The 13,906-nt window shown below is 39.2% G+C and overlaps 1 pseudogene; it reads right to left on the reverse strand.

The window, feature by feature from the left end:
- Nucleotides 1–6,779: 6,779 nt before the first annotated feature.
- Nucleotides 6,780–12,987, reverse strand: LOC138612058 (immunoglobulin lambda-1 light chain-like; annotated as a pseudogene).
- Nucleotides 12,988–13,906: the final 919 nt, after the last annotated feature.

The following is a 13,906-nucleotide window of genomic DNA, read 5'->3' on the forward strand; positions in this document are numbered from 1 at the left end:
ACAGACTTACTGAAACATTTCATAATATATGTTACAGTTTTTCAGGCATACATTTTATATTAGGTTTAGTTACTTTGAGATAAACTTTTATCATTTCAAAAGCTCCAAAGGGGAAGTGTTTTCCATAGTGTACTTAATGTAGTACTAACATCATTGGAACTAGCTGTGCATTCAGCATTTGCAGTGGGCTTAATGCTGAGGGGTTACTGTGACTGTGTGTTTTAAAGTACAATATGATTTCACTAATGTCCTAGTCCAGGTCTTATGTTACTTGCAATGTTTTTTCTAATCTTCTTGATTTATTTGTGTCATCTAGACTTCTGAGGATCCTAATGGTTTCATGCAGCAGCGACCCCTGTCTTCTCCGGTTCTGCTCGTTTCTGAGGACAACTGCATGATCGCCATCGGAAAAACACCTGTGACCACCTTCACCATGGACAGACTTAATGAGGGACTTCTCTACGTCATGGCATATTACTATGCCCTGCACATGACCTACCCCAAGTGCATTTCTACACTACTGTCAGTACTGCAGACAGAGGTACTTCAAGATTCAATTCATGAGCAGGATTTGACCCCTCACTACAAAAAAGCGATGGGTGAGTGGAAGTCATTCAGTGAGTGAGTCCCTTTGTCCATCACTCTGCCCCACTCTTCCTGTTGTAAGACTTTCAAAGAAAGTTGATGTTCTGTTTAAAAAAAAAAGTTCATCACAGTTAGACACATTTGTTGGTGAGATTGAAAACCTTTCCTGTGGGATAATATGCTGCAAAGCAGCTGCAACATGATGTTTATTGCTGTAGTATGCTGCTACAATAACTGATGGTTTTTTTTGATAGTGAGGTTCAAATCAAAACTGGCTTTTCAATCTGTTAGATTATGATAGCTCTGGAATGTGGAAGTTGTCCTTTTTTGGATGTTGAGTTGAGCAATTGTATTGCAAAGTTAATAAAAAAATATTAAATGAGAAAGTTTTGGTGTCTTGATTTAAGACAACATCACTTATATTTGTTATGCTGTTTTAAGAAATTATGTCTTATTTTAACTACTTTTATGCTCATTATCAATCCCAGATTAAGGTGTCAATTCTTAAATTTAATTTAGTCAAGAGACTTAAATTCTAATTTTAAGTAACTTAATCTTAAATTAGTGTTTTTTTCATTGCTTGTTTTAGAAGAATTCGGGTTAATTTAAGATTTTCTGTCTAGTTTAAAGTCTCATTTTAGTCTTTCAGAGCCAAGAATTTTGGGCTTATTTTAAGAAATCTTGTCAAGCAAAAAAAGCTTACCCCATTGGCAGATTTTTTTGCTTGATATAGGATGATTTGATTGAATATAAGAATTTTTTGCTTCTTTCTAGAAGGGCTGTTTTTGCCCTGGTAATGAGTGAAGCACTTTCACAACCCTGAGAGCCATGTTTAACCTGACATTACCTCACTAACCCCAAATCCTCATGTTAGTACAGGCCTCTGTAGAGGTGCTGTCTGATCTGACATCCCTATCAGCAGGACAGTGTTATTAGTCTGTGACAAAACTACAACACAACAAATCACTGTTGGAAATACATCTGGTTGGTTTATGGAACCATCTTGGTCGTGCTTTAAAAACCATCATGGACTGAGCTGTCTCCTGAGGTAAAGCCAGAGGTCATGTTGACCCATCCATCAAACCTGACCTCCTTTACATGCAGACTTTGACTCTCCATAATGATGTCACCTGCCTTCCTCCTTTTGCACTCATCATAATAACCACAGCCTGTAGAGGCTTTGTCACTTCAGTATAAAGGAATAAAACAGCTGATCATGTACCTGACCCTTTGACCTCTCCAACTAAATCAAACAGCCCAGTCTTACAGCAGTCTAGTAAACAGTCAGGAACATATAGAATCGTGTAAATGGACATGACTGTTTCTTGAATTTAAACTAATGCGTTTCATTTGGAAGTATGTAACGTAACAACCTTCTCATGTCAGGCAGCACGATAGCATCACCTGGTGGTGGCATGAATTACACTCTGTAAAAAAGGATTTTTGAGTGTAGTAAATACAATCTAAGTAAATTATACTAAAAGTATAATTAAGTAAGTCAGCAAGTGAATTAATTGAAATGAGTAAAGTTTACCTGCATTACCTAATTTTCAACAGTGACAGTTGCAACCTAAAATAACAATAAAATCTACTTGAAGATTTTGGGCCTGTAGTGCAAAGTGTGCATGCATCAACGTTTGTTCTTGGCTGCAGGCCAGGGTTGGATTAATCGGTGCGAGCATCGACAGTGTCGGTGTGCTATCGGGATTGAAGCTTAGATTCCTGTTCAACTTTTTGCTGTGTATCATAGAATGAATTAAAGTGTTAAATATATTTATTAGTTAGATATACCAGACGATTTGTAGTCGTTGTGTCTGTATATGAGAAGAAATTTTAATTTGTAGCCCTCTCTTGGCCGTTACACTGGCTCACTTGAATGACTGAATATTAGTACGTAAGTTAACACGAGCACAATTTATTTTTAATTGAGCATCTTGAATTCCCAAAAGGCTGCATGGTGGCCAGTCGTTAGCACTGTTGCCTCACAGCTAGAAGGTTCCTGGTTCAAATCCCAGTTCAGATGTAGTGGGCCTTTCTGTGTGGAGTTTGCATGTTCTCCTTGTGCATGTGTGGGTTCCCTCCGGGTACTCCAGCTTCCTCCCACAGTCCAAAGACATGCTCGTTAGGTTCATTGGTGACTCTAAAATTGCCCACAGGTGTGAATGTGAGCGTGAAAGGTGGTCTGCCTTTGTGTGTCAGCTCTGTGATTGACTGGCAATGAGTCCAGGGTGTAACCCCGCCTCTCGCCCAATGACAGCTGGGATAGGCTCCCTCCAGCACCCTGTGACCCTGAACAGGATGAGCTGTATACATGATGGATGGATGGTTTTAATCAGTTTATGAATTTATGATCCTGCTTATAGCCTAACATACAATAAAACAGGCTGCTTGATGTTCATGTTTCTGACCTCCTTTCAGGAGAAACTGAAAGTGTTGTCATGGAAATAACTTGAGCTGCCACCTCGTCTCATGTCCTCAGTAACATGAGAACATGCTGCTCCACTCTGTTGCTGTTTCTGAAACTGAAGGTCATGTGGTTTGTGATGCTAAGCTAAACTATATTGTGGATGGTATTACATGGCATTGTTGCTTTGATGCTGGTTTATTTAGATCATTCTAAAATATATGATACAAGCTATCCTGTTAACTGCCTCCAATCTCAGTTACATATCAATATTACTTTAAGTGTTTCTCTTCATTATTGACTGAACGTCTTTGTAATGTGAGAACATGTGATCAAACAAACACTGCACACAGCAGGATTTCATGTCTCAAAGCATTTCTTTTACAAATGTTGCACAAGTTTCCTGTGACATCAGCAACATAAACGATGCTTTGGCTCACGACGTCTGTGAGGGAAACCTGAGACATACCACAGAAACAATGTGTTTCATGCAGGTCAACTAGAGCAGCAGCAGGTCCAGGTTATTATCTTTAATGAAAGCTAACGAAATAACCAAAACTAGATTGTTAAAAACATTTTCAGTAACTGAAATAAAAAGAAAAACCAGACTTTACAAAATGACGTGAATAACTGAAACTGTATCGTGTGTTGACAAAACTAGCTACAATAAAATGACAGAGAAAATGTTGCATCTGTTTTCAATCCATCCTTGTCTAGCATCACCCAGTAGTTATTTTGTGTTATCCTATATCAACAGAAACATCCAGGTGCAGATGTTAATGCCTGCGTAGATGTCGTTTCCACTTGCTTGTTGGACTGTAAACAATGACCAGCAGAGAGAAGTCTTGGCCCACAAATCTGATATCAGTTATCTGGATATCTGCTGATGACACCAGACACCATGATGTTGGACATCACCCGGAGAGGCAAAATTATCTTCGGACGATAGCCTATGGGCGGAGATTGATGTAAATGTGTCTGTGTACTCATCCAGGTGGTCGGCAGCTGTCGTGGAAACAATCCACTGATCCAGACAGACGTGTTTCTTTGAAGCACAAAAGGTCAAATAAAAAACTCTCTGCTTTCCACCAGATTGAGGAACAGACAAAAGGTTCAGTCGCTGAGAACCTCGGGTTTCTGTCAGAGCTGCTGGAAGCAGTGGGGATGTTTGTTGGACAGATTAGTGAAGGACATCATGAAACAGTTTACACCTGAGTTGTATTCAGCCCATTGAGGTGGCTTCCTCTCTGACCTCTTTCTTCTCTGCTCCTCTCAGGCCTCCAACAACTGTTTGTTTCCACCCATTGCTCACTAGTTCATCCACGTGTTGCATTCATCACTGACCGACCTGATGACGTCATTAAGTGTATTTTGTCTTAAGTTAAGAATAAATTCACTTTGTTTAAATGTAGTTTCATGTTTGATTCCCTTTTTGTCACTGACTTTAGGCCACTTTGTCACAATTATTGTTGAACTGCAGTCATTTACTGTTGTGTGTTTTTATCCACTAGATGTCACTGTGGTTTTAGCAGCACTGAGGGAAGAGCATCATCATGATATACCTGCACTTACTCTGACTCACCACAGGGTGGTGGTCTGTCTCTTTGATGCTTCATGTCAGCACCAGCAGCAAACACAGATCTCCTTGGAGAAATGCCAAACTGGTAAGAACTGAGTGTTGGAAAGCTGAACGCATGGCAATCGCTCTTCTCTGACATCATCACCAAGAACAATAATAATGAATCAGTAGCATCTGAACTTCACTCAGCCAGGGCCTGCAATGAACCTAATAAATAATAAAGACCTGGAAGACATTATACAACACCTACAATCCTCCCACTGATGCCTTGATATTATGCCTACAGATTTTTTCCAAAAGGTCTCAAAAGTCATGGCATCACATCTGATACAGATTGTAAACTTGCCACTGTTAAAAAAGAACAACCGAGACAAGTCACTGATGAAGAACTATAGGCCTATATCAAATCTACCATTAAGTAAGATAATCGAAAAGGCTGTCTTTCAACAGTTGAACAACTTTTTAACAGTGTACAACTGCTTTGATGTCTTCCAGTCAGGCTTTCGACCACACCACAGCACTGAGACGGCTCTCGTCAAGGTGATTAATGACAACATCTTAAACACAGACAGTGGCAGAGTTTCAGTCTTAGTACTACTCGATCTTAATGCTGCATTCGACACAGTTGACCATAAGATATTACTCGACCATCTGGAAAACTGGGTTGGACTTTCTGGCAAGGTACTAAACTGGTTTGGTTCTTATGTAAAGGACAGGGACTACTTTGTGTCCATACGTCACTTTACATCTGAGCAGACAAAGATTACATGTGGAGTTGCCCAAGGCTCAATTCTTGGGCCTCTTCTGTTTAACATCTACATGCTTCCACTGGCTCAGATTATGGAAAACAACTAAATTAGTTACCATAACTATGCAGACGACACACAGATCTACATCACAATGTCACCAGGGGAACATGGCCCCATACAAGCACTAGTTAAATGCACTGAACAAATCAATGAATGGATGTGCCATAATTTTCTTCAGTTGAACAAAGACAAACTGAGGTAGTAGTTTTTGGAGGTAAGGAGGAACGATTAAAAGTCAGCACACAGCTTCAGTCATTAGTGTTGAAAACCACTGACCAAGCCAGAAATCTGGGTGTAGTCATGGACTCAGACCTGAACTTTCAAAGCCACATTCAAACAATTACAAAGTCGGCCTACTACCACCTCAAGAATATATCCAGGATTGAAGGACTTATGTCTCAGCAGGATCTAGAAAAACTGGTCCATGCATTTATCTTCAGTCAACTCGATTACTGTAACAGTGTCTTTACAGGTCTCCCTAAAAAATCAGTCAGACAACTGCAGCTGATTCAGAACGCTGCTGCTAGAGTCCTCACTAAGACCAAGACAGTAGATCACATCACTCCAGTTCTGAGGTCTTTACACTGGCTCCCTGTCTGTCAGAGAATAGACTTCAAAATACTACTGCTGGTTTACAAAGCGCTGAATAATCAAGGACCAAAATACATTTGTGATCTACTGACACAGTACGAACCATCCAGACCCCTCAGGTCGTCAGGGACAGGTCTGCTTTCTGTCCCCAGAGTCAGAACCAAACCAAACATACATCCGTATATATCTGGAACAAACCCTCAGAAACATGCAGGCCTGCTGAAACACTTCTTTTAAATCAAGCCTGACTCACCTGTTCACAGCTGCTTTTTATTAAACTATTTTAATACATTTATTTTAATAACTGTTCTAATTATTTATATCTGCACTGTAGCTTTAACTCTTATCTTTTTTAATATTTTGGCTTCTGTTTTAGCTGTTTTTATTTTATCTTCACTTTGCTTTTTAATGTCTTGTTTTATGATGCGTTTCTTTGCTTTTGTTGTTCTGTGTAAAGCGAATGTGAATTAATAATTATACATTTTGAATTTCTTTGCAAAGCAGTTCATGATTCTGTATTGAAACATAAAAGACAGTCTATGCAAAGTCACGACGTATACCAAAGCATTTAATCTTAATAAAACTGTAATAATATGAAAAACATGAAGCCTTTGATATCAAAAAGAAATACAAGAACAAGTAAAACACTGAATAATACAATATATACCAGAAAGTGAACGATTATACAAATGAAGTTTATTAAGCAGACATAATGTACAGAATCAGATTAGCACTATACTACAAAATCTGCTCTTAGTAATGCAAACGTACAGTGTATCAGTAAACATGGAACAATCATTGCATATATATATTCATGATTTACATTTTTAACTGATAATCAAAGTGATACATGAGATGGATTTATGAGATGATGGTGAGAAAAGGTGAGCAGAAAATAGTCAGCATGTGTGCAGTTGGTGGACGGTCACTTGTTTCTGAGGATGGTCAGCACAAAGAGTCCACAGCAGTACACCAGACTCTTCACTATCAGCAGCATGTACAGCAGCAGGAGCAGCTTCACCTGGTACTGAGACGGGACAGAAGGGGCTGGTGGAAGTGATGGTGGAAGTGATGGTTGGAGTGATGGTGGAAGTGATGGTGGAAGTGAGGGTGGAAGTGATGGTGGAAGTGATGGTGGAAGTGAGGGTGGAGGTGATGGTGGAAGTGAGGGTGAGGGTCCTGGTGTTGAAAGCGTAGAATCTTCTGAAACAGGAAAGGAGTTATACAAAATGTCAGCTCTCTGCTCCTCTCCTCTCTCTGACATCATCACCAAATGAAGCTGAATCAGTGCTGAACACAGTCACCAAGCCTTCATTACCTGTTTCTGTCTGCGCCTCCACCGTGCCGCCCTCGTGCTACACGTAGCAGCGGTAGTCATACAAGCTGATCTCTTGCTGATGGATGGACAAGATGGAGGCAGTACATCCAGACTCTCTGAGCTTCAGCAGCCGTCCGTCAGCAGAGGGCAGCTTCTCCAGACGTCCATTGTCCTTTTGTCTTTTCCAGGAGAACTGGACCAGAGGAGGAAACATGGCTGAGGCCACACACAGCAGGGAGCTCTTCCCCTCCAGGTGGGCTCTGGGTGCTGCTGGGTACACGCTCACCACGGGCTTCACCACCTGCTCATCTGAAGTTTGATCGAGCAACAAGCAGCACACACACATTCACAATCACAATCAGGTTTATTGCCAAGTAAACGTTTACACATACAAGGAAAACAATGAACATAGAAACAGAATAAAAAGTACAAAGCTAGTAAACAGCAGTATTGTTACTGTCAAGGATCTTAAAGAAAAGATCAAATAAACAATAAAAATATGAAAAACAATATTATATAAAATATGTGTATTCACACAGTCACCAGCAGCTTCCAGCACTGCATTCAGTCTGATCCTGAAAACTACATGGACTGTGGTCTCTAAATCACTCATCAACACAGCTCCAATTTTAGATCATGAACTGTATTAATCTCTTAGCAAACACATTTATTATTTAATGTCACATATGGTATATGTGAAACACAAGCATGATAATAGTAATTAGTCATTATTACAATATATCAACATGTTGTACACGTACTTTGCTCTAAGCATCAATTTTCTTTAAGATTTTCAAATTAAAACATTTATAGAAAACATTACTAAAATATGATTATTAAAAATGAAATAAAATGTTTAAGGTATCAAATAATGACATAATACAATTTAATATATTCATGAAATGTATTTTCTGAGAATAAAAACATTTATTTCTGTAATAGTGATATTGTGCTCATTAGTATTAGTTACATATTGACCTTGACAGAAAACATTATGATCATTTCCCTAACATTAAATATTTACAGGTTAATACTAAAGAAACAAATCAATACAACAATCATTTCATAATGATTTTTATTAACAGTATTTTAATTATGTTATGAAATGTGAATAAAGTTTACTGTGATTTTTAATATGAAATAAAGTTTTAAATGATTCCTGAGCAGAATTTTAAATATAAAATCACGTTAAGATTATAAAGTCTGTAAAAGTATTGATATTTTAACATTTGTGCCTTTCTTTGTGAAGCTATAGAAATATATAAATGAGAAAAGGCGTTGTAGTTTTATTTTTAGACATATAAATACCAGTTGTGAAGTTAATTTTAGAGTCTCAGAATGATTGAATCATTTTTTACAACATATTTCAAGATATGAGTTGATTTTTTTTTGTTACCAAAGAACAGTAGTTGCTGAATAACAGAACATTAAATAGTGATATCTGTAACATTGCTTATATCAGACTCAGACTATGAACCAGTTTTATCGGCTGCAGAATAAAGAACATCCTGAGCTGTGCAGTCACATTTTAACATCTTTTCACAAGTTAGGAACATTTTTAGTCACAATAGCTGCATGGCTGCAGAAAATATCCACCAATTATACACATTTAACATGGAATGTCTCAAGCAGCAAAAACGAATTAAAAACACATTTCAGACTTGTTCAATAAACAACTGAAGACAATAAATGTTTATTCTTACCTGTAACAAACAGTCTAGTTCCAGAGCCAAAGATGTAGTAGCTGCTGCTGCCTCCCCCCACAGTGAAAACAACTGATACAAAAACCTGTGTGCTGCTGAACAAATTGTGAACCAGGATCAGATTACAGCTCATGTCTTCCTCTGATGTTCATGTCGACATAAATGTCTCTTCTTTGATATTTTCCTAGCAGTGTTCCTCTATTGATGCTAATGTCTGTTGGTCCACTTCTTTAGTCCACATGGATTGGACTGGAGCCAAAGGATGGATGAATGGATTCATATGAAACGTTGTACAGACGTTCTTGGTCTCCTGAGGATGAAATGAATCACCTTGTTGATTCTGACGTTTCGTGTAGCGCCACCTTCAGTTGGAGCATGAGGATGAACTGAGCATTCATTTTCCATGTTGTTATTTTGTTAGTTTGTCTTTTCTTTTATTGCACGTCTTGTTCATGGATCTAATGATGCTGCATGTTGTGTTGTACACATTGTAAAGTCCTTAGAGGCAAATGTATGATTTGTAATATTGACCGTGTAAATTAAACCACTAGAAAGTTCACTTTACCTGTCAGTCAGGCTCAGCTGTATTTTGTGTTTAGTGTAATAAGCAACTGTTGGTGTAAGGTGGCAGTCTGAATGAACAACAAGTGATGCTGTTACAGATCTATTCCACAGAGCATTCAGACAGTCTCGACTGGAGCTCTGACATTTCTTCTGTGTAAGAATCTGTTTTTAAGTTCACTTTGCACTCGTCCATGCTGTTTAGATTATCTTTAAATGGCACAACTAAAACCATCCATCCAGTTAATGTGATTTGTTATTTAAGATATTAAGCCGAACTTTGATGCACTGAAATGTACTTTTCTATAAACAGTTGACTTTGCACCACCCTGTAACGTTTTGGATCCAGGATATCTGTTGTGTTCAGCAGCAGTGACAAAGGTTTGGGATTTATATCAGCTGTTAAGCACAACCCCTTGAATCATTTACCAGATGATATTCACGACGAAATAAATTCTATAGATGTATGTAAACTTGTTGAACCATAACATCACGTTATTAGCAGTGAAGTCTCTCTCTCTCTCTCCCTCACTGTCTCTCTGTCTCTCTGTCTCTCTCTCTCTCTCTGTCTTTCTCTCTGTCTCTCTCTCTCTCTCTCTCTCTCTGTCATATTAATGCAGCTCATTAACTCTGTATCTTCTGGTCCCATTAACATTACTAACCACATATCTTCCCGGGAGTTCTCGTGCTCCCTTGTCTTGTAGGTTCCTGGGGATCGTTGCTGCAGACCGGACCTGCTCGACTGCAACAACTACTAACATCAGCCTTCCCCATAGTATAATTATTGTTGCTGCTAATGTTAATAGTAGACCTGTTAACTCCAACTGTTACAATTACTATTACTACAGCCTTTATCATTACTCTGCTTCTCGCGCTAATTTATTTTTTCGCTAATTTTCACACTAGTGTACCACGATTATTGGCATTGTAACCATAAGTATGTATTACCTGTTGTTGTTCATGTAACAAGAACATATGTTGTTGTTGCTCTCTTTGCCTGTCTCTATCCTGCATCTCCTTCTATCCCATTCTCGGCCCATCCAGTCGAGGCAGATGGCTGTTCAACATGAGTCTGGTTCTGCTCGAGGTTTCTGCCTGTTAAAAGGAAGTTTTTCTGCCAATGTGCCGAATATTGCTAAGTGCTACTCATGGTGATTCATGTTGGGCCTCTCTTTAAATAACATGACAAAGAGTCGGTCTAGACCTGCTCTTTTTGTAAAGTGTCTCGAGATAACTCTGGTTATGATTTGGCGCTATACAAATAACATTTGATTGATTTGATTGATTGATTGAAGTTACAGCAGTGCATTCAGCGAGTGATGCAAGAAATCTGACCCCTTCCTGTCTTCCTCCTTTCATTGTTTCCTGATTGCTTCAGAGAATATTTACTTTTAAAATCACAGACACATTTCAGAAACGATCAGTCTCGGTATCGTTTAAATTGTAACAAAAAGTAATGGTATCGTATTGAATTAAAAAAGTTTGATATCGCCCATCCCTAAAGGCCACGTTACGCTGGCATTGTGGACACGTTAGCTTCCAAACACCGTGTGCAATACATCGGTATTGCATTTCCCTTCCCCTACTGGACCCTTTACTCAGACCTTTAGCTGGCCCCAGCAATACAAAGGGAATTGTGTATTTCCACTGGACAGACGCGTTAGCTTGCGAGGACCTTGAGAAATAAGTCCGTATCACGTCTCAGTTATCCTCACCGCAGGCAGAGAGACGCCAGCCTGACAGGGAATCGAGGTGTTCAACCTGCTGTTTGCCGGCCTTCAGGGCTATATACAACCAGGGTGACCCCGGGCGCGTTAGCTCGAGGGGACTGCAAGCAATACATCGGAATAGGAATACGTACTCTGACGGCAGGGGGATCATTTCCCATATGGAATATGTAAAGGAGTGGAGAGATAGTCTCAATACAATATCATCTATCACTGAGAGGATGATGAGGATCATCTCCTCACTGTTTAATTGGAACACACACAGAGCCTCAAGCAGAAGCCTTCATGATACTTGTAACTCTGAGGAGTTTGATGTGTCTAAGATGTGTTCATGTTTGTTTTTTCATTGCATCAGTCTGTGTGACAGCCAGGGATGCCTACTGGCACACCTGATGACCAGTCCAACTTCAATTACACAAAGACCCCCTCCCCCCCAGTGAAAATCTAGTATAAAACATTTCTAACACATCTATGTGCTGTTTTCATCAACATGTTGAAGACATTTCTGAAGCCATGTAAAAAGTCAACAGTCATGGCTGAGTCTGTCAGAAACATTCAGACAGGCATGGGGTCATACGTCACATGTGTAAGGAACCAATCATGGTAATGTGTGTGGGGTTGCTATGGAGAAATGAGTTGCATCGTGGGAAATGTTTCACCTTTACCTTTAACTTGTCAAAGGGGGGCGATTCAGGCCGAGCTTTTTCTTATAGCAACCAAACAATCAACAAGTGATTAGTATAGAGAGGGAGGAAGGACTTTATTCCAGCAGCACAATGAAGCACAAGATTTTTATCTGTCAAATGGATTAAGAAACAAATATTTCAGTAATATTTTTTATGTAATATTTTGTTACTCTAATTTTTCATCCACCGTCTGTTTTCATTTAGTTATGACTTATTTTTGTGTCTTTATTTTGTTACACTGTGTTTCTGATTTTGTCCTGTTTTGTCCTCATTGTGGGAACAACAATAAACCTGCTGGAATATCTGAGAATATAAATAAAGACATGATAATAAATATAATTCTGACACAAGTAAAAAAGTGAACTCAGTTTGTTCTGTTTGTAATGGAGGTGAACTATGTGAACCTGGCCTGTGGTTTCTGCTGTCTTCCTGTCACAAACATTATCTGACATCTGTTCATCTGCTGGTTTTTGTTCAGGCTGCTCGCATCATTTCTCACTGTGGGAACAGAACAGGAGCAGTAGTAGGAGGCTGAATGAGAGAGTTTAACCTTCTGGATCTGCAACTCACAGCCGTTCTGTTTATTCACAGCTGAGAAATCATTTTGCTGAGGATGATTGTATCTTTTATCTATTGCACCACCACTCCTGCTAATATGTAGAATAACTCTGAATGTTTCTGTGTCTCTCTTCTGGTACCAGAACACATAAGAGCCACTACACTGGTTAGTGCCTCCACAGCTGAAGGAGACTTCTTCTCCAACTTTCCTGGTGAATGATAAACTGTCCTGTTTGAGCTCTGCTGCCATGGCAACCAGCGCTGTAGAGAAACAGATGAAGGTCAATGTGCCGGTTGTTCAACCCTATCACTTAATAATGACACTTATATTCAACAGTACATAGTTAAATAGTTAAACACATTAATGTCACTTCAAGGAGACAGGGTTGGTTTGTTGGCTCCTGATTGGCTGGAAACACTCACCTGAACACACACAGCACAGAGCTGCAGCTGGGAGGAGAAGCATTTTGTGCAGCAGTGTTTCCTCTGGTGAACCTGAGAAGAACCAGGACGAGCTGTGAGATCAGACGAGGGCCTCGAGGTTTCTAACAGGTCCTCAGACCTCCCATCAGCCCCTGCAGCAGGCAGATCAGGCCTTGTTGATGATTGATAGCTTGTTTAAAGCTGCTGTGTGGTTTCAGAAGAGTCTGAGGTTTAAAGGGGAGAGGGGGCGGAGCCGAGGAGTTGACAGAGTTAGAATGACTACAGGTGCATAAGAAAGACGAACAATTACAAACACTGATTTTAAGAGTGAAAATATTTAATTCAAGGCAGAAACATTTATTTTGTATCTTTGATGTAGAAAGTTTAAAGTTTGTGTTCAATCTTTAAACGTCTGTTTCTGAAGAGAAGACAAAGTCAGTCAGCAGACATGATTCATTTATTATTAAAGTTTTAATCTTTGCTTTGAAATGATTCTTTTCACAGACTTCTCTGTTTCTCTGAAGTGATTCATTGACAAGTTTCTTTGTCTCCATTTGAATCTGACAGCAGACAAAAAATCAGACTCACAATGAAGCAGAAATCAAATGTTAGCACAAACACAATCAGGCTGCTGGTGAACACAGTAACAAAGACACTGACCTGTGATAAATACTAAAGTCCAAATCCACAAAACTCACAGTCTCACATCTTATTTTGTATTCTGTTGTTCATCTCTTCATTAGAGCTTCTTGATGTTTCACTGAGTGAAATATTCAAACCAACACTCAGTCACACGGCACATTTCTGCATGTCAGCTGCATCATTTTAGACACATTGGCCCCAAAATCCTGCACAACAGATTTAGCTGTAAACCTTGATTAATTGATTGATTGATTGAAGTTTGCCAATGAATTATATTGTTTAATTCATGTAAGGTAGGCCTTCTGTCATGTTGATAGTTT

The sequence above is a fragment of the Semicossyphus pulcher genome, unplaced genomic scaffold (genome assembly GCF_022749685.1).
Source record: "Semicossyphus pulcher isolate SPU_LCO1_2020_fin unplaced genomic scaffold, fSemPul1.0.p SCAF_7, whole genome shotgun sequence".
Classification (NCBI taxonomy): Eukaryota; Metazoa; Chordata; class Actinopteri; order Labriformes; family Labridae; genus Semicossyphus; species Semicossyphus pulcher.